The sequence below is a fragment of the Dendrobates tinctorius genome, unplaced genomic scaffold, assembly GCF_039654945.1.
Source record: "Dendrobates tinctorius isolate UK_male_01 unplaced genomic scaffold, ASM3965494v1 ptg000039l, whole genome shotgun sequence".
NCBI classification, from domain to species: Eukaryota; Metazoa; Chordata; class Amphibia; order Anura; family Dendrobatidae; genus Dendrobates; species Dendrobates tinctorius.
Window position 1 is genome coordinate 15,299,056 of NW_027361707.1, and position 22,149 is coordinate 15,321,204.

At 45.2% G+C, this 22,149-nt stretch overlaps 1 protein-coding gene across 3 annotated transcripts in view; it reads right to left on the reverse strand.

The window, feature by feature from the left end:
• Positions 1–22,149, reverse strand: part of STX18 (syntaxin 18) — a 175,235-nt gene that overhangs the window by 141,849 nt on the left and 11,237 nt on the right. The window lies entirely within an intron of this gene.

Consider the following 22,149-nt stretch of genomic DNA (forward strand, 5'->3'; position numbering starts at 1 on the left):
TTACCAAACTCTCCCCTCTCCAATCTGTATTGAATGCTGCAGCCAGGATCATATTCCTCACCAATCGTTACACTGATGCCTCTACCTTGTGCCAGTCATTACACTGGTTACCCATCCACTCCAGAATTCAGTAAAAACTTATTACCCTCACCCACAAAGCCCTCCATGGTTCAGCACCACCCTACATCTCCTCCCTTGTTTCAGTATATCACCCTACCCATGCCCTCCGCTCTGCTGATGACCTGAGGTTAGCATCCTCAATAATCAGAATCTCCCACTCCCGTCTCCAAGACTTTACACGTGCTGTGCCAATTCTTTGAAATGCACTTCCCAGGTCAATATGATTAGTCCCCAATCCCCACAATTTTAAGCGTGCCCTGAAAACGCATTTATTCAGACTGGCCTATCGCCTCAACACATTAACCTAATTTATTCCTGTGAGGCACAGCCAAAAGTTTTACCATAACCAGGTTCCCCGCATCATGTTCCCACATGCTTTATGCATCCATTAGCCCTCTGTGTCTGTACTGTTACACACTTAACATTATGGCTGGTCCATACAATCAGGGCAACTGTTACCACCCACCTTTCGTGTCTTCCTCGTTCCTCATAGACTGTAAGCTTGTGAGCAGGGCCCTCATTCCTCTTGGTATTTGTTATAATCTATGTGATTATTGTTATGCTGTAATGTCTATTGTCTGTACAAATCCCTCTGAAATGTAAAGTGCTGCGGAATATGTCGGCGCTATAGAAATAAAATGTATTATTATTATTATGGTGAAAGATTAACCATTTATTCCCAACGCGTTTCGAAGTAAGAACTACTTCTTCCTCAGGGGATGACAAACCCGTTTGTCATCCCCTGAGGAAGAAGTAGTTCTTACTTCGAAACACATTGGGAATAAATGGTTAAACTTTCACCATAATTGGAATCCTGTATTTTGTCAAGCAGCGCATGGAAGTCCATAAATTATTTCAATAAGAATTGATATATCAGCGGTCACTTGTTTGACCTTTGGACGTGCAGCAGCTGACTACTAATCGTATATGCCTGATCTCTCCTACAATAGGTGAGTGGATTTCTTATATATTTTATTATTAACCCGGATAAGACCCTATTTGCGCTTTGTTCCTATAGCGTATTGCATTGTCCTTCGTTGGCTATACTATATACACCAGGGGTCTCAAACACGGCAGGGTAAGTGGGCTGTACATAGAAAAATATTTGAATAGGAAGGGCCTCGTTCTTTGCGGGAGATTATGTTTTCAGCGATGGCATTTTTCTATATGACTTTTTCATCATCTTTTTTTTTACTTTTTTTATTCTTATGGTAAAGGTCTCATATTTAACTTAAATTTTTACATAAAACAGCATTTTTAGTAGCCAAATATCATTCCATTATTTCTTCATTCATTTTTTTATATTTAAAAAAAGGCCCCCATACAGTAATAGTTTTACAATTAGCCCCATATAGTAATAATGTTCCCGGTCCTGCAAGTGTCTCTTGTCCCATTGAAATATCCCCAATCCTGTAATAATGGCCCCCATCTTATAGTAACGTCGCCGAAATGGCCCCCATCTTATAGTAACGTCGCCGAAATGGCCCCCATCATATAGTAACGTCGCCGAAATGGCCCCCCATCATATAGTAACGTCGCCGTAATGGCCCCCCATCATATAGTAATGTCGCCGTAATGGCCCCCCATCATATAGTAACGTCGCCGAAATGGCCCCCCATCATATAGTAACGTCGCCGTAATGGCCCCCTTCTTATAGTAATGTCGTCAGTGTTCAGAGACCCGGCCGAGGTAAACAGGCTGAAACCCAATCATCGCTGAACAAAACACAGAAGTACAAGGTGTTCAGTGCTCAGAGACACAGCCGACGTGAGAAGGCTGAAACCCAACCACCACTGAACAAGACACCGGAAGTGGAATTTCAAGACTGGACCAAGAAATAACTGGAGACAGATTTTTTTCAAAGGTTTTATGGACTGATGAGATGAAAGCGACTCTTGATGGACAAGTCCGTGGCTGGATCAATAACGGGCACAGACCTTCACTTTCATTACGACACCAGAAAGGTGGAGGTGGGTACTGCTTTAGGCTGGTATTATTACACATGAGCTAGTTGGACCTTTTTGGGTTAAAGATGGACTCAAAAATCAACTTCGAAACCTACTGCCAGTTTTTAGAAGACACTTTCTCGAAGTAGTAAAGGAAAGTCTACATCTTTGAAGAAAACCATGATTTGCATGCAGACAAAGCTCCATCGTAGCATCTTAAAGATGAAAAAATAATGACCCGGCCATTTCTGACCGGACCTAAACCCTATTGCAGACTTGTTGACCCTTCTTAAAACAGGAGAAGTTTCAGGTTTATTAAGCTTTTCAATAGACCAACAGCTCTGGAGTTGTTCAACATTAAAATTAATCATCAAACATAAAAATTGCCTAATAATTTGTTCACATAGTGTACGGTCATAGGCAGCAAGACAAGTTCAAGGGATTATCTGAACTTAATATAAAACATTACCATGGGCATTGTGTAGGCTAAAAACTAGAAAAAAAAACAAAAAAACTGTTACCTCTCCTGGACCCAATGCCAGGCGTACGTGAGGTTACACTCCCCAGGCTAGCTTGGCTCAAGTGGTGGGTTGCCACCTAAGCATTCAGGTTAGCTGGTGTCCATGTTGCTACTGCGGCCTGCCTTTCTGCTCTAATATTAATAAACCAAGCTCTGCTACATTGTTGGGTAACTCTGCTGCAGTATCATCTATTTCTCATTTGGATCAAGGGTTTTGAGGATCCACCTCACCAGGTAGCCATATTCACCTGCTGTCACCCTCATGGACCATGAAAGAAGCCATGATGTAACAGTTCTTCATCACACGACCGCTGAGGCCTGTGACTGCCACACCATAGAAATACGGTAATCATTTTTACATTAAATTAGAATGCATATTCAGGCCTCACACAAGGCCATGTGCAGTATGGCTGACTAGAATTGACCTACAGCTATCCATACATATCGCAAATAGCGGTCAGCTACTAAAAATCCACTAAAGCATGCATGCTTTGCTCGGCCAAACAAGCATGTTAATGTCGATGGTGACAGGGGAATAAGCTGTCAGTCACTTGTCGCACAAGGTTGTCTCCATCTGTGTGTTGAAATCCAACATGCCAGATTCTTCTATTGGTTAACATGGGCCCACAATTAACATTAGAACAGGCCTGCACAACACGCAGCCCACCGAAGGATGTATTGCTGAACGTGGACAATAGTCCAGTCAAAATACGGAAAAAAAAATCCTTTACCCTGAACAAAATTCCAAGAAAGCATTGTTTTTTTGGTAGTATTACATGTAGGGAAAAACATACTAAAAGTTTACCAAGATAGGGTTACCACAAAGGGTCCAAATGTGACGTCAAAGAATATGGCTGCCAAAGCCGTAAAATGTTAAATGCGACTCGCCTTTCAGTGTCTATCATATTTCTTTTACAATTACTATTATATTTAACGATTTATCTTCTTTTACAGAGCTGAGAATGATGGAAAGTCAAGAAACTAGCCCCTTATGCAGCCATGAAGTAGAAGATGACGGAGAAAGAGTGGTGATTGCTGCGAAAGGAGCTGAAGGGATCAATAAAGCCAGTACTGAGAGGGGCGTTAGCACTGTGGTAGCTGCTGGAGCAGTGGTGCACAAGAGATGTCGTATGAACTACATAAACAAGAAGCAAATAGACTTGCATAAGAAAGCTACTTCAGTTCATCGTTCACCTCAGGGCTGTGGAGTCGGTAAGCCAAACCTGTGACTCCGACTCCTCAATTTCCCTTACACCGACTCCGACTCCCACTCCCACACATATTGCTTATATTTAAGTGAAAAATTTATTGTAGTACAATGTGAACCTCAGACATTTAATCATTTTTATGATCCAATAATCAAGATATTTAGATAGAACAGAATATATATTGGTGTACTACCCGGTTTTCATTCTTTTTGGTACAGATACGATATGGATAGACAGATATGGATAAATGGATAGATAGAGCAGATTTCTAATCTGCTTTTGCTATTGAAAACATTATCTATGAGCTCAAAAACCTTTCAGGTGATGCAGTTTTTTAAAAAGATGATCAGCTTTTGCAGCTGAAAAACGTATCCTCAAAAAACACAGGAAAAACGCTGTGTGTGAATGTAGCCTTAGATCAGGAATAGAACAGCCATTTATAGGACATTTCATAACTTTCCCAAACTCCTATGAAAAAATATTCAGCACATCCTGCATTGAATTACTGTACCCAATTTATTATATATTTTAGGAGTCGGAGTCGGTCCATTTTACACCGACTCCAACTCCGACTCCACCAAAATGAGCACCGACTCCGACTCCACAGCCCTGGTTCACCTGCCAAGAGAGGTACACGGGTGTCTACTGGATCCTATGATAGCACGACGCAGTGTTTGTTCTGTGGACATGAAGTGGTGAAGACAAGATCTAGGAGTGATTTCGATGACTATAGCTTTGTTAAAACGGATGGATTTGTAAGGTCCATCTTGTCACATTGCAAACAACGTATTGATGACTGGGCAATCACCATTCAAGGGAGAATCGCGAACTTTGGGAAGGACTTACATGCTGCAGACTGTCTGTATCATCGTTCATGTGACATTAACTTTCGGACAAATTACGGAATTCCTATGCGTCATGGTGGTGGATCTACTACAAAGAAACCGCGGAAGGTAAGGAGGCCGATGAACATGGACCAAGAGCAAGCGTTCTTGAGAATGTGTGCATTTCTCGAGGACAACGATGAAGAGCAACTGACTGTCACAGATCTTGCAAAGAAAATGACGGAGTATCTTGTAGAAGGAGACAGTGCTGCCTATAGTAATAAATGGCTGAGGTATAGGCTGGAGGAGAGGTATGGCGATTCGCTATTCATAGCAGAGTGTGAAGGGTTGCCTAACATTGTAACGTTCCATGAAAAGACCAGAATAATCCTGAGGGCCTATTTCCGTAGTCAGGAAACGGATGAAGAAGCCCAGAAGAGAGCCATCATAGAGACTGCGGCCAAACTAATCAAGAGCAATATCATGTCTAAGATCCCATCTTCAACCGATGAATATCCGAAGACTTCTTCGCTTGAATGTCAGTCTGCCTTAGATTATCTCCCCCTGAGTTTGCTTTGCTTGCTTGAAACCCTCTTCGTTGGAAAGGACATTCACAGGAAGGTCGCAAGCTTTGGACAATCAGTTGTTCAGGCTGTACGTCCCAGGGCTGTAGTAGCTCCATTGCAGCTTGGGTTAGCAGTCCAGCTCCATCATCATTTCAGGTCTCGATTTCTTGTAGACAGTCTCTCAGCCATGGGATATTGTTCATCATATTCGGAAGTTCAGCGATTCGAGGAAAACGCTGCCGCTTCTGTTGGCCAGGATGTACTCGGTGGTACCATAGACAGACTGGATACGGCACTGCTGTTCGCTGCGGACAACGTCAATCATAATATCATCACGCTAGATGGGAAGGGGACTTTCCACGGCATGGGGATGGTAGCTACTGTGACTCCAGGAAGGAAGGTCAGTCGCACTGTTCTCAGACGGAAGACTGCGGACTTGGAGATAGTTGAACAAAGCAGAGTTGATGTAAGGGAATACCATTTCGCAAAACACACTCGCCGAAACATAAAATTCAAGCCCTTGCCATTTCTCGACTCCATTGACAATCGTGTTGATGTATTGTGGGAGATGTCTTTATGCTTCAAACAGCCTGCACCGAGCTGGAATGGAATGATGCACATGCTACATAAAGACTGTGATCATCCGGGGTCGTCTTCGGTAATCTTCCTGCCCATCATTGACATGTATTCTGGAGACAAGTCATGCATCTTCTCTACTCGAGTATCTGTGCAACCTTGCTGATAAACACCGATCCGCTGCAGTTGTTACATTCGATCAGCCACTCTACTGGAAAGCGTCAGAAATCAAACACGAGATGCCTGATGACAGCCCGGTTCGAGATGTCCTGATGCTCGGGAGCTTCCACACATAGATGAATCTTATGGGTGCCATAGGAACGTTGATGGATGGGAGTGGAATCAAAGAGATCTTGGGAGCAATTTACGGTGAGAATGCTGTGCAACACATCATGACTGGAAAGGCAGTTCAGCGTGCAGTTCGTGGCCATCTCCTCCTTGATCAGTGTCTTACTCAGCAAGTTGCAGACAAAGTACTTTGCGACCATCCCGGTTTTACAGACCTGTTGCAAGAACTTGAGCAGTTGTATGCTCGGACACTGAAAGGGGAGAGTGACTTGAATTCGGTCATCACTTCTACCTGCCTTAGTGAAATTGTCCACCTCTTGTCCACCAAAAGAAACGGATTATCCGCTAGCTCGAGCACCAGTAAACTATGGCTGAATTACCAAGAGATGGTTGGAATTGCAAGGGAGCTTATCGAGGCCGATCGTACAGGATCCTGGCTGATGCACCTTCATGCTGTAGCCGAATGTTTGCCCATTCTTGCAGCTGCTGGGCATGGGAATAATGTGAAGGCTGCCTACCTTTACCTCCAGTCTATGACCACTCTGGAAGATGATATGCCATCAGTCTTCCATAGATTTATGAATGGCTTGCATGTTGTAAGGCAGACTGATCAGTACTGGGCAGACCTGGGTTGCGACCTAGTCATCGAGCAAGCTCTGATGCGCTCCCTAAAAACTGCAGGAGGACTCACCAGAGGAAGTGGAATGTCCGAACATCAGAGGGCCTTGTGGACTCTGTCTGTGCCAGTGTCCTCTTCCTACAGTGATGCAATGCAGGGTTTCACTCGCCAGAGCTTTGTCACCAGTGAACACAAGGAGGCAAGAATGTCAAAGACGAGAAGAGATCGTGAAGACCTGGAGAAAATTGCAGATAAACTCGAGACCTTTTCACCTTTCTCGGATGAAGTGTCTCTTCGCAACATTATCACCGGTGTCATTGCAAATAAGGATGTGAATGTCCATAACCTGTTCACCATTGGCAGAGAAATAGTGGCAACAATGGAGGGTCAATCACTGTTTTCAGTTAAGTACAAGCGGTCAATGAAAGCCATTCCGGGTCAAACCGTATTTTGACTGGACTATGATGAGGATGAAGATATGGCAGCAGTAGAACTGTCAGGACCCAAGTCCTCTTGCGCCTGGCAGTCCTCCTGTAGCCCACTCATCCTAACTGCTACCTCAGTCAGAGCTTCTTTTCCTTTAGTAAGCTGTTGATCATCGACCAGTATACGATGACTTGGGTCCACATCAACAGCTGCCAGGAAAATTTTATTTTCCAATAGCTGTGTCTCTCTCCGTTTCATTGAAGCAGAAATGCCATCTGCGATTAAACCTCCTCTTTGGGACAGGCAAAATAGCAAGTTCTTCCACTCCCTTCTGAAAATGCCAGAAGTTAAATCCTCAGCTTGTAATTTTTTAGTCACGGTAAATGGGTGATTAAGCAATTCCTTTAGTTCAACCACCTGTGTCCATTGACCTTCATTTAGGGTTACCTGAGGGTTCACCATATCTATAAGAAACGGTTTCAGTTCAAGCAATCGCTCAATCATTAAATAAGTGCTGCCCCACAGCAGGCCCGGATTGGCAATATAACCAACCGGGCATTTTCCCGCTGGGCCGCTGTCACGTGGGCCGCGGGCGGCAGCGCCCGATCATCTGGCCGCTTGCCAGCGGCTGCGGCCACTGTTACTCCTGCCGCCGGCCCTCTGCGGGCACAGCGGTGATAGTTTCAAGTTCTTCCCGCACTGCAGGGAGATAAGCCGCCACGCCTCCCCCACGCACCCCATCCTCGCCTTAGCATGAGACCCCCTCCCCCCCCGCAGCCACTCACAGCGTCGCACTCGCTTGCCTGCTCGCTCTGTTCGCAGGACCTGTGATGAGGTCACAGGAGGGGAGGAGTCAGGGAATCACATAATCAGGAGCCTTTGTCCAGACCCCCCCGACATGTCACCCCCTGACTCCGCCCCTCCTGTGACCTCATCACAGGTCCTGTGCGCTCAGCCCTGCCTCTATCGTCTGCAAGACTCTGCTTTGCTGTTGTCATGGTGCTGGTTGAGGTAAGTATGTGGGGTCAGGATTTACAGTGTGGATGTAGCAGAGCCGCGCGTGTACGAGGTGTACGGAGAGGAGCCGCGCGTGTACGAGGTGTACGGAGAGGAGCCGCGCGTGTACGAGGTGTACGGAGAGGAGCCGCGCGTGTACGAGGTGTACGGAGAGGAGCCGCGCGTGTACGAGGTGTACGGAGAGGAGCCGCGCGTGTACGAGGTGTACGGAGAGGAGCCGCGCGTGTACGAGGTGTACGGAGAGGAGCCGCGCGTGTACGAGGTGTACGGAGAGGAGCCGCGCGTGTACGAGGTGTACGGAGAGGAGCCGCGCGTGTACGAGGTGTACGGAGAGGAGCCGCGCGTGTACGAGGTGTACGGAGAGGAGCCGCGCGTGTACGAGGTGTACGGAGAGGAGCCGCGCGTGTACGAGGTGTACGGAGAGGAGCCGCGCGTGTACGAGGTGTACGGAGAGGAGCCGCGCGTGTACGAGGTGTACGGAGAGGAGCCGCGCGTGTACGAGGTGTACGGAGAGGAGCCGCGCGTGTACGAGGTGTACGGAGAGGAGCCGCGCGTGTACGAGGTGTACGGAGAGGAGCCGCGCGTGTACGAGGTGTACGGAGAGGAGCCGCGCGTGTACGAGGTGTACGGAGAGGAGCCGCGCGTGTACGAGGTGTACGGAGAGGAGCCGCGCGTGTACGAGGTGTACGGAGAGGAGCCGTGTGTGTGTGTGCGAGGTGGAGCCGCGTGTGTACGGAGAGGAGCCGCGTGTGTATGAGGTGTACGGAGCGGAGCCACGCGTGGACGGAGAGGAGCCGCGCGTGTACGAGGTGGACGGAGAGGAGCCGCGCGTGTACGAGGTGGACGGAGAGGAGCCGCGCGTGTACGAGGTGGACGGAGAGGAGCCGCGCGTGTACGAGGTGGACGGAGAGGAGCCGCGCGTGTACGAGGTGGACGGAGAGGAGCCGCGCGTGTACGAGGTGGACGGAGAGGAGCCGCGCGTGTACGAGGTGGACGGAGAGGAGCCGCGCGTGTACGAGGTGGACGGAGAGGAGCCGCGCGTGTACGAGGTGGACGGAGAGGAGCCGCGCGTGCACGAGGTGGACGGAGAGGAGCCGCGCGTGCACGAGGTGGACGGAGCGGAGCCGCGCGTGCACGAGGTGTACGGAGAGGAGCCACGCGTGTACGAGGTGGACGGAGTGGAGCCGTGTGTGTATGGAGTGGAGCCATATGTGTACGGGATGTACGGAGCGGAGCCAAGTGTGTACAAAGCTTACAAAGCGGGCTTTTCCCACGGACACATGAGTACACGGCGGAGCCCCGAGGAGCATTTTAAAACACACACATGACGTTCCACCTGAAGTGATGTGCTGGAAGCTGACCGGAAATGAGATAATTTCTTGAGGAGATTGTGACGGAACCAGGAATGCTTCAGATCCATCACCGTGTCCTCCTCCGACAGCGCAGACAGCAGGATCGCCTTGGAATCGGGGATGCCGGCCATGTGAGCGGATCATGATATGTCCTGCACTGGGAGGCTCAGGTGGGCATTACAATGGGAGCCGGGCTGCTATAGTATCTTTGTAGAATCTTTATTTATTTCTCTCTTTTTCTTTCTTTCTCTGTTCTGTCTTTCCCTCATTTTCTTTCTCTCTCTCTCTCTAATCTTTCTTTCTTTTTTCTCTCTGTTCTTTCTTCCCCTCTCTCTTTCTTTCCTCTCTTTCTCTGTGTTCTTTCTTTCTCTCTGTTCTTTCTCTGTCTCTCTTTGTTCTTTCTTTCCCCTCTTTCTTTCTCTGTTCTTTCTCTGTCTCTCACTGTTCTTTCTTTGTCTCTCACTGTTCTTTCTTTCTTTCCCCTTTCTTTCTCGCTCTGTTTTCTTTTTTCTCTCTCTCTCTCTGTTTTCTCTCTTCCTTAGTGTCAGTCAGTGTGCCCATAATGCCAGCCACTGTGCCCTCAGTACCAGTCAGTGTGATCAGCAGTGCTAAATGGGTGCGATTAGGTGTGGACATGGGTGTGACTAGTTGTGAAATGGGTGTGGCTGGACGTGGCCAAAATTTGCAGTCTTTGTCCATCTTTCCCTTCTTCAAAAGTTGGGAGGTATGATAGGGGCGGCTATGACCAGGGGGTCTGGTTGCCCAATAGAGAGCAGTTCTGCCAGGAATTCTGTCACCATGCGTACAAAAGGGGACAGAGCTTTGGGAGGAGTACTGTACCTAAAAGCAATAAATAGGACTGAGCTGAAATACTGGGCACAGCTGTGACTACATGTTATATAGTCGTGTTAATCTCCTCTCACTTCTTGTAACCTACAAGTGTACAAATATATTATATAGTCACCATGTGACTAGTGGGCCTGTGTAACTTCAAATGCCAAGGCTGAATTTTAGTCCCAGTCCGGCCCTGCCCACAGAGTGGCTTGATCGACAATTGCACCTTTCCCAGCACGTCTCTTCAAGATGGAATCAATTTTAGAGGTTCTGGTGGCAATAACCAATTTCTTCACTTTTCCAATCAGATTTCCAGCATGTCCCTTTTGCAGACTATCTCTTTATTGCCAGCTGCAGCGTGTGCACAACTTTCTCACTTTCTCCAGCTCGGGGCCCAGGAATCGGATCCTGTGCAGGGCAGGCACACCTCCCCCTCCTCTCTCTGGTGGATACGGCAGAAGACAGAACAGAGGAAGGGAGATTGCCCCCTGCAGTCTGGAGCCGCTGCAGAACGGGAGAACTGCAGCATAAAAGTGATTTTTGATAGGTGCGTGCCCCTGCTTCTAGGGGGGTGGGGGGCAGCTGCTCCCCCGTCCCTCGCTGGCTACGGCCATGATTCACACACAGCGTTTTTGCGGATCAGTTTTTTGCAGTAAAATGCAATGACTCTGGGCATCCCAGCAAAGTCAATGGGTTTCAAGATATGACATTCAGACACATCGTTTTGTGAGGATCTGTTTTTGGGCCGAATGAGCATGTCAGTTTGTGTAGCGTTTTTCTAATCTGCTTTTGCTATTGAAAACATTATCTAGGAGCTCAAAAACCTTTCAGGTGATGTGGAAATGCTGATCTGCTTTTACAGCTGAAAAACGTATCCCCAAAAACGCAGCAAAAACGCTGTGTGTGAATGTAGCCTTAGATCAGGAATAGAACAGCCATTTATAGGACATTTCATAACTTTCCCAAATTCCTATGAAAAAAATATTCTGCACATTCTGCATTGAATTACTGTACCCACTTTATTATATATTTTAGGAGTCGGTCCATTTTATACCGACTCCACAGCCCTGGGGACAAGGGCAGAATAGTGTGTCAGCAGCTGCTCCGACGTGCAGCGGCGTTACGAGGTCATCACACTGTGACCTCATCATATGCTTGCTGCACAGAGGTGGAGAGGACTCTGCGGGAAACCGTAATCAATCAATAAGGTAGCTAAAAATCAATTATCCTGTTATAGGAGATGTGAAGGGGCTGTAGTCACTATGAGGGTATCTTATGGGGCAAAAGGTGGGAAAATTATGAAGGGGGCACAGTATGCAGAGAGGCCATGTGAGAGATATTTTGGAGAGGGGGAGATATTATGTATAGGGGAGATATTATGGAAAAGGGGTGTGTTGTGGTAGATTGGCTCACTCAGTTGCACGTAGAGGTAGACACAGGAATGCTGTTTCTTTAAATCTTACACTGGTTTATTAAAGGTACAGCATAAACCAGTGAACAAAACAAACACAGCTTATCTGGCCTAACGGATAACCATAACGTATGGTACAGTCTTTGTTGCTGCGGGGATCCACCCGCTCAGAAATAAACAAACGTTCAGTTTTCCTGATCATGAAAACGGAGCTCGGGGGCTTGCACTTTACACCTAACACTGAATGAGCGAGAAGGTTGTGTATTTATCCTCTGGACTCCACCCATTCTACAGCTGTTGACTCAACCCAGCCCTAAACACGGCTGATTTACCCCTCTCAGCACTAAGTGTGCTGGAGCGTTTTCCTAGGTTCATATCACTGAAGCTAACAACCGCAGTGATACATATCTCCCCTCTAGTGACTTTGTCACAGGACATTATGGAGATGAGCAGTGTGTGTGTGTGTGTGTGTGGGGGGGGGGGGGACATTTTGTGAAGGTAGTACAGTGAGGGCAATTATTTTTTTAGGGACACAGCACAGAAGATTTTTATTCAAGGGGCATTATGATGATATTTTGCCCCTAAAAATAAAAAAAAGTGTCAAGTACTGCAGAAGGCAGGAGAAGAGGGAAGTCTGGAGAGATGAGCTGTGAGCATGAAATCTCACCATGGCATCTGTATGACAAAATGGTTGAAGACTAGAGACAGGAATGACTTTAAATCAGAGAAGATACCCCTATAAGGTACATGGATGTGAATGTTTATTTGTGATACCACCTACATCTCATCAGTACTGTGGTACCTGTATAGTCCGCAGTCTGATAATGGGTGGTAACAGCAGCTCCCAGTATCGCCTTGTTAACAACATATTATTAATTCACGTGACAAGTGTATATGGGGTTGACCTAAAACTAATTGATTACTATACTAAGCTTGGTAATGTATGTCAGTACGGACGGCGATTATGGTTATGTATTCATGCAGTGCCAGTGGTTCTGGTGATTGTAGTGATGTACTCATGTACTGACATAGGTTCTTGTGATGCATTCGTATACGGATGAAGTTTGTGGCGCTGCATTCATGTACTGATGGTGGCTCTGACCAGGTCCTCAAATAAACGTTGGTTTTGAGATTATGAGGAGGATTTGGTAGAGTTTCTGCTCCAAAAATTCAGTTAACTTAATGTCCTAATATTATAATAAGTGTATTTACTCATAAAATGAGTTTAACATCAAATGACTACAACAAAAGACCCAGGCATGTATAAACTGTAGGTAACAAAAGAAGTGTTGCGCAAAAACTTCTATTTAAAAAGAATCCTTTTATTAAAATTGTATATTTAAAAAGTTTTTTTGCAGTAAAAGATAAAGAGGGACCAAACTTTATAAAGTAAATTTTGCCACAAGGTAATTATAATAACATTCTTTGATTACACATGAATATATGGGATTTCACTCCATACTATAAAAAAAATAAATTAATAATAATTTGTGGGTTTGAAGTGCCTAATAGAGTGATGACAAATCTATGTTAAATACAAATAATTCATGATCAATAAGATCTATTGCAGAGAACCCTATGAATAAATATAAATAGTAGTATTGTCCTCTTCTTACATTCATTTCATTCTACAAAGAGTTAATTTAAAGTTACAAAGTGCTATTAAGGTGCCTCTGAAAGTACCTGCAGCCTAAGACAAGATACAAACAAGCTCAATTGTGCAATGTAGAAGCAATATGATGAGCTCAAATTGTGGGATGCAAAAAAGGAAAGCAAAGGCACGAGACAATGTTTTTACCTGAAATTATGGGCAATGCAAAGTAATAATACACTCCAGTCCCTGTGCCCCGACGCGCACGTTTTGCCCTGCTTCTGCCCCGACGCGCGAAACGGTTGCACTTTCAACTACCGTATATTTTTCTCCGAAACTCCACAGGATTTGAGAAAAACCATACATGTTTATAATACCTGACTAGTCTCACAGCTACAGCCAGTTAATGGTTCTGACAGTATGAATTGTGACAGGTTCCATACAAATCCTTAAATCCTAGACTGACAGCTCTCTCCTTATGTGTTATACAGCTAGCACCTGTCTCAAAATCAGAATTCACACATCCATGTGTCACGGTCCCAGCACGAACTATAACGCGAGGACTATCCATGAGACGCCTGATGAAAAACTTGACAGCCTCACAGTGTGAATGCAGCATTACAAAAAGGACTGGAGCTAGCACCGATCGCAGCTTTTGAACCATGTAAATGCTGCTGCAGTATGAACTCCCCAAATATTGAAAAATAAAAAAAAAATTATATCAAAGCTATAAAATTAACTAATGTAAATGGCAGTAAAAAGAAAAAAAAAAAAGTATGATATACAAAAACACTGCCACACACTGTATGTACTACAAGACTGTACTAAAAAAAGCTATCGCTCACCAAGATTTAAAAAAAAAAGTTTTCATGCAGCATATCATGAACTGTAGAAAAAAAAAATTACGGGTCTCAGAAAATGGTGACATTACGATCTTAAAATAAAAAATATAAAAAAAAAATCTTCAGAAATGTCTTAATATACCATATATGAAAGTGTGTTATGTCTCTTGAAAGAAGGGAGAGGAAAAAGAAGACGAAAAGAGAGAAGAAATATGTGGCTGCTCACAAAGTGGTTAAGTGGCCAAAACTTAATTTTTGGTCACTTCTTCAGGATTCTCGAGTCCATGACTAATATTACTGAGCAGTCTGAGAAGTCGGCATTCACCGTGAGCAATAAATAAGACAGTCATCAGATAACATACATTGGTAGAGAGCTCTTCTGTACTTCAAATATGTTAAAAAAAAAAAATAGTAAATTTGCGGTGTCCGTGCCTCCCTATTATTTTTCTGGCACCACAATTGGTAGACAGAGAACCGCAGATAAACCCCATTAGCCAATATGGCAGGCGCTTCGGTACCGTGCGTCAATGTATGATTACACCGTGATGACATTTGCAAGGCGGGGGGGGGGGGGGGAGGGAGGGACCGCCGACTAAATGACATTTTCAAATTAGCGGTAATCAAAAATTTGTAGCTGTCACTTAAAAAAAAAAAAAAAAAAACTTTGCAAGTTGCCTCGGAAAAGCAGATTATCTGATCACGGGCCACATCTGTTATGTATTAAGGCTCCAATGTCAGCGTTTTAAGTGAAGTTTTAATTTAATCTTTTTTTTTACTTGTTGTTCTACTTTTAATCAATGCCTCGTGAGAGGATCAGCTTTCTATAAGAAACTGTTAAGTATAAAGAAATGTTATTCTACCATGTTTTGAAAAAAAAAAAAAAAAAAAAAAATCATTGCTTAAGCGCTCCCCCCCAAATCCCGACCGCAACTTAATTATGTACAGGACATTCCACGTTTGCAATTGCGAGCTCGGTTTCCAAGCAATTTTAAGAATATATCTCCTGTAATGGAGCCTGGTTACCGTGTACATTACAGGGAGGGTTACGTTCATCGAGGCATTAGGCTTTTTGGACGTAGGGTTAGTTTTCGCTAAGCTACGTCTTACATGGCAGATAATAGCTTGGTGATCCCAGACTTCAATCCAAATGGAACAGGAGCCATACAACCACTGGTAAGGTGGGGCGCTCTCAAATATCAGAGATTTAGGGGTTATTCGATTTTAGGCCTGTTGAGAATACATTAAGAGAACCGATCAACTTGAAAATAGTATCTAATCTGCAGGCGGGATGTTATAGAGAACAAGAAGTTGTCACCTCATTTTTGTCCTATGAGATGCGGCCACCGCCATAAGGGGCTTATCTACAGCATTCTGTAATGCTGTAGATAAGCCCCCGATGTAACCTGAAAGAGAAGAAAAACAAAGTTAGATTATACTCATCGGGGGGGGGGGGGGAGGTCCGGGTCCGATGGGTGTCGCGGTCCGTGTCCTGCGCCTATCCTCTTCTAGCGATGACGTCCTCTTCCTTGCTTCTGTCGCGGCTCCTGCACAGGCGTAATTCTCTGCCCTATTGAGGGCAGAACAGAGTACTGCAGTGCGCAGGCGCTGGGAAAGGTCAGAGAGGTCCGACGCCTGCGCACTGCACTACTCTGTTCTGCCCTCAATAGGGCAAATCAGTACGCCAGCGCCGGAGCATGACAGGAGCAAGGAAGAGGACGTCATCGCTAGAAGATGGGAGGCGCCGGACCGCACCCCCGGTGAGTATAATATAACTCGTTTTTTCTTATCTTTCAGGTGACATCAGAATGCTGTAGATAAGCCCCTGATGGCGGTGGCTGCATTTCATAGGGGGAAAAAAAATAGGTGACAGATTCCCTTTAAGGGCTCATTCACACTTGTGATTATATCGGATGAATGCGATCAGATTAAAAATTCAGACCAATGCTGCGATTGTAATCGAAAATCAGATTACTTTTGGAAATAAAAGTCAAAGGGCACAAGAAAAAAAAACCTCAATGCCATCCGATTTTTACACACCTATGTCCTTTGAAGCCAGCAATTCATCTACCGCGTACAGTAAAATCACAGCGTGATCCAACAGAATAGCATAGATAGGATACATATACATAGAATAGATATAAAGATGTAGTCACATATATAATGACTGCAGTGCTTGTGTAGCTTACTGTACATGTATTTTACTATATTAGTTTATGAAAAAAATGGTGTAGGCTCCCACGTAGTTTTTATAACCAGCAGAGGAAAAGCAGATGGCTGGGGGCAGTTGTTTCCAGCCTGGAAAGTGGGCAATACCCATGGAGCTTCTCATGCTATTAATATCAGCTCACAGCTCTATACTTAGCCTTTACTGGTGTTTAAAATGACACCCCCCAAAAAAATGACGTAGGGTCCCGATATAATCCATAACCAGAAAAGGCTAGACAGACAGCTGCTGGCTGTTATTAATATCCTAGGAAGTGGCCAAGGATATTGGCCCCCAGACTAAAAACATCAGCTCTCAGACGCTCCAGAAAAGGCACATCTACAAAAGATATGCCAGTTCAGGCACTGAGCCTCGCTCTTCCAATGGAAACCCACGCCATTTTTTTTTCAGAAAAATAATCATTTATTAAATACATGTACAGTAAGCTGCACAAGTTCTGTTCTAATTATATATAATACTAGCATCTCTATATCTACCTATTCTATGTGTTTATATCTATTCTATCAGGTCACGCTGTGATGCTACTGTACGCGGGAGATGAATTGATGGCTTTTGAAAGAACATGAGGGATCAGCACCTTTTTATTTCTGAAAGGAAATAAAAAAAAAAAAAAAAAAAAAAACACAACACCAAATAAAAAAATATATATATATATATATATATATATATATATATATATATATATATATATATATATATATATTTTTTTTTTTTTTTTTTATTTCCTCCTCGTAAAATGGTGTGTAAATTACACAGAGAATTGCTCTGTGTAAAAGCTCATGTTAAAATCCCATTGCAATCGGATGTAAGTCAGATGCTAGGTTTTGGTAAAAAAATTAAAAAAAAAAAAATAAAAAAAAAAATCATATTTTACTCGCATTAAAAGCGCATGACACGCATCCGACTTTTCAGGAACAAAATCGAACAGATTTTAAAATTGCTAGTGTGTCTCCGGCCTAAGAGATTCCTTTGTAAGAGAAGTTTTAGTAGAACTTGCATTTTATTAATTTAAATCCTTGGTGTCAGTCCAGTGGGCGGTTCTAATCATTGATTTAAAGTCTTCCTTGTATCACTGTGCATGAAGAGAGGTGTCAATCAATGAGTAGCACCGCCCACTAGACTCCATAACTACTATAGATTTCATTGATTAAAATACAAGTTATACTGAGTATTTTCCAACAATCCCATATACCACTCTGTTCACCTTCTCCATAATGTGCCGTACACAGGTCGGACTGCATGTACGGTATGACGTGACAGGTTGCCTTGAAGTCATTTTGTTGTTTCATTGAGTAATGAAGTATGGTAGATTTTTTTTTTTTTTGGCCAGCCTAAATAAATTATCTAGGCTATATATCGAAATCTTTAAGGAAAGGGGTGGTCTCAGTAAATGAAAAAAAAAGAAAGACAGAAAAATCATAGGAGGGTCGGTGGTGGACACCAACAACCAATGGTCACCTTCTCTAGACAAGAGTCAACTTCAGCTACTGCTTTTTGCATTGCAGGAAATGGTATATCAAATCAAATGGTGTTTTTGAGGTGTACAGGGGGAGCCAGGAGGCAATGTATTCATTTGTGAAACGTATAACAGCAGAAAAAGGTGGTGGCTAGGGATGAGTGAATAGCTATAGCGCTTACCGAAAAGCTGCATCGGGAACCCGGATACCTGGAGCGCTCCCGATGATCAGCTATTCGGCTCCGCAGGTGCATGTGTCACGGCTGTTTCACTGTCACAACATATGCATGGAGAGCCCAACAAACAGGCTCTCCATGCATGTGTTGTGACAGTCACACAGCTGCGACACCTGCAGTTACGAAGTCGAACAACTGATCATTGGGAGCGCTCCAGGTATCCGGGTTCCCAATGCAGCTATTCGGTAAGAGCTATAGCTATTCGGATAAGCACTTATCCGAAGTTATTAGATCAACCATAGTGGAGGCATTTGTTGGGATACTTAAAAACTGGGGACAGGTTCCCTTTAAGCTGACCATACACAGGAGATAGCTGACGGCTGAGCATTTGATAAGCAGACGGGAATTTCTCCCGACTCATCTATATACCGTATTTTGCGGTTTATAAGTCGCACCCAAAATTTTGAGGAGAAAAAACTCTTAATAAAATGGTGGTGCTTCTTACAATCCAGGTGTCTTATTGCTTGTCGCTGCTAGCGGAGGCAGGAGTGGGGCGATGCTGCAGACCCCAGACTGGGAGAGGTGTTCAGTGGTGCAGGCCACAGTGGAGTAGGGTCCCAGCTGGAGGAGGCAAGAGTGGCACTGCGGGTGGTCGGTGGTGCTAGCTGAAGTAGAGAAGGGTCCCAGCTGGAGGCAAGAGTGGCACTTCCGGGGCTCCGCCGACATTTTGTGAAAGCTCAGAGCCGGCACGGCACGGCACATGCACAGATGGAGATCTTGGCGCTGAGATCTCATCTCCCGAGATCTTGGTGCCGAGATCTCCATCTGCGCCGCATCCGCGGACATTTTCCTGGAGACATCGCGTAGAAGCAGGCGCGGATGGAGATCTCGGCTTTCCTCCATCTGCGCCTGTGCCAAGTGAGAAGCCGGACCCTGGAAAAAGAATGGCAGCCGCCATATACCGCCACCGCTCAACGCTGTACCACAACCGCAACACGCCCAGCTACAGGCCCGCAGCATTGACCCCTCAGTAAGAACAGTGTTCGGTGTATAAGACGCACCCTCATTTTCCCCTCTAATTTTGGAGATCATAAAAGTGTGTCTCATAATCCGAAAAATACGGTACATGAGCAAAGACCTTGGACGGGCGTTTACGTGCCCCATACATAACATTCGAGGGCTTTTAGTGTGCATTGACTTGGACCACAAACTCATGATTCTATCACAAAATTCACATATCCATCACGTGGGTCTGGTGTGCAATTGGTAAAATCAGCAGTAAATCTGCAACCAAATCGATATGTAACACACAGTGTGCAAGGAATTGGCCTTCAAATTTACATGTAAATTCACTGTCAGCGTTACGACACCCTACATCTAAACCACATCTACAATGCACCATTTCAAATGGAAAAATTCAGCAGAAAAATCCAAGAATCTACCGCTTTAGGGGTGTATTAATACAAACTTGCTGCTAAATAAACACGAGCAGTGAAATATTTGGTGGCCAAACAGTCGGGTTATTGTCTTGAAGACACTGCAGTTCAAAGACGAATGAAGGGACGATTATGAGGCGCTCATGAATGGAGCGCTTGGTCTCCGGTCTCTGAACTGCATTCATGTGTGTCAAGAATATCGGTGCAAATCCAGATAATTTTCTATGTCGTAGATAACATCACGATATGAATAAGCCTCTTTAGTTCAAAGTCATATGATGTGCTCGCTTGTCGGGTAATGACGTGGATAAAAGAATAAGATCTGTGCCGCAGCAAAGCGTCGCCAAAACACCATCAATCAGGTTTCATAACAACATTTTATAATCTATTAAAATTTGTCAAATTATTTCACATCACATCTGGTTTTATTCTGGAGATTTAGGCCTGAAGCCGTCTGTATCTAACATGAATGCCCTATTGTACTAGTAGTGAATTAGGCCATGTTTCACACAGTGTCCTCGCAAAAATAGAATTAGACTTACCGGTAATTCGGTTTCTAGGAACCTTCCACGACAGTCACCTTGGAGGATGTCTCCCCGCCCTAATGGGAGACAGGAAACACAAAGAGGTTAAATAACCCTCCCCTTCCTGCTACATCCAGTGTTTTTTCTGGACATATTAGCATGAATAGTTACCGCCAATGGTGCAGGACTCATCGAATAAAGATATTTTAGATAGGGAGGGAAATTAGTGCTGTTGTGGAAGGTTCCTAGAAACCGAATTACCAGTAAGTCTAATTCTATTTTCTCCAGTCACCTTCCACGACAGTCACCTTGGAGTTATACCAACACTAATTTCTTAGGGAGGGACCACAGCTTGCAGAACGCCTCTGCCAAATGTTAGATCCCTATCAAAACTTAATCTATAGTGTCTGGTAAAGTTGTGAACAGAGGACCAGGTGGCGGCTCTGCATATCTGCTCCGATGACGCGTTCCCTCTCGCTGCCCATGACGTAGCGACTGCTCGAGTGGAGTGGGCCTTTAGACACTCCGGAGGAGAAAGATCTTTTGACGAATACGCCAAGCAGATGACTTGCTTGATCCAGTTTGCAATTGTGGTTTTTGCCGCCTTCTTCCCCTTATTCCGCCCTGAATATTGGATAAACAGGTTCTGGTCAATTCTCCAATCCTTTGTTAGTTCAAGGTAATGGAGACCCACTCTGCGGACATCCAGGGTATGGAATCTTTCTTCCTTCGTATTAGAAGGATTTGGGCAAAATGAGGGCAACACAATATCCTGACCCCTATGAAAATCTGAAACCACCTTGGGCATAAAGGAGGGGTCTAGGCGCAGTCTTATACTGTGAGTTAAGTGAGAGGTATGGTTCCTGTACCGATAGGGACTGTAGTTCTCCTACTCGTCTAGCTGTGGTGACTGCTACGAGGAAGACTGTTTTAAGTGTCAGGATTCTTAACGGAATTTCAAACAGGGGCTCAAAGGGGGTCTGTGTAAGACTATTGAGCACTATACTAAGATCCCAGGGAGGAACCCGATTAGGGAGCCTAAGTCGTATTCTACTAGCAGCGGTCATAAACCGCTTGACCCAACGATGTGTGGCTAGGTCCTGGTCAAAGAAGGAACTGGAGGGCAGACACCTGTACCTTTAGGGTGCTTAGAGTGAGTCCAAGCTCTAACCCCTTTTGCAGGAAATCTAGGATCTGAGCAATATTGGGATGGAAGGGGTCAGGGACATCAGGAAGACACCAGGAAGAGAATTTCTTGCATACTTTGCCGTATATGGTATTGGTCACTGGTTTCCTGCTTTTTTGAAGGGTCCGGATTACCCCCTCCGAGTCTTCGACAAACCCCTGGCCTTCAGGATGTTGGCCTCAATAACCAGGCTGCCAGCTTTAGCTTGCTGTGGTTCAGGTACAGCAGGGGACCCTGCTGATAAAGCAGGTCGGTTTCTTGGGATAGAAGTAGAGGACCTTCCTGGGCCATATCCAACAGGGCGCTGTACCAGCTTCGTCCCGGCCACATTGGAGCAACCAGGATTGTTATGACCCTGTCCAGTCGGATCTTTTGTAGTGTCTTTGCCAGCATAGAGATCGGCGGGAAGGCGTATGCTAGTCTGAAGTCCCATGGGTGGGCGAAGGCATCTGTTCCCCGGGCTCCGCACGTAGGACTGAGGGAGAAATATGTTGATGTTTTTGCGCTTTGCGCATTCGCAAACAAGTCGACTTCTGGATTCCCCCATCTCGAGGTGAGAGATCGGAAGACCTCTTGGTTTAGACACCACTCTTCCGGATGGACATCCTTTCTGCTGAGGAAGTCCGCCTGGATATTGTCCGTCCCCTTCAGGTGTATCGCTGAGATGGACAGCAGGTGCTTTTCGGCCCAGAGGAAAATTCTTGCTGCCACTGTCTTCAGACTGACATACTTCGTACCCCCCTGGAGTCTGAGGTAGGCTACTGTGGTTATGTTGTCGGAATAGATCCGAACGTGGTGGTCCTGGATAAGGGATGATGCGGCTTTTAGTGCTTCCTCCACTGCCGTCAACTCTCTCAAATTTGACGATCTGGCTCTTACGTTCTGAGACCATCGTCCCTGGAAATAGGCCTCCCCCACCATGGCTCCCCAACCTCAGGGTGGCATCAGTACAGATTATCTTCAGGGGAAGCTGGTCCCAGCTGACGCCCCGCCTCCAGTTTCAGAAC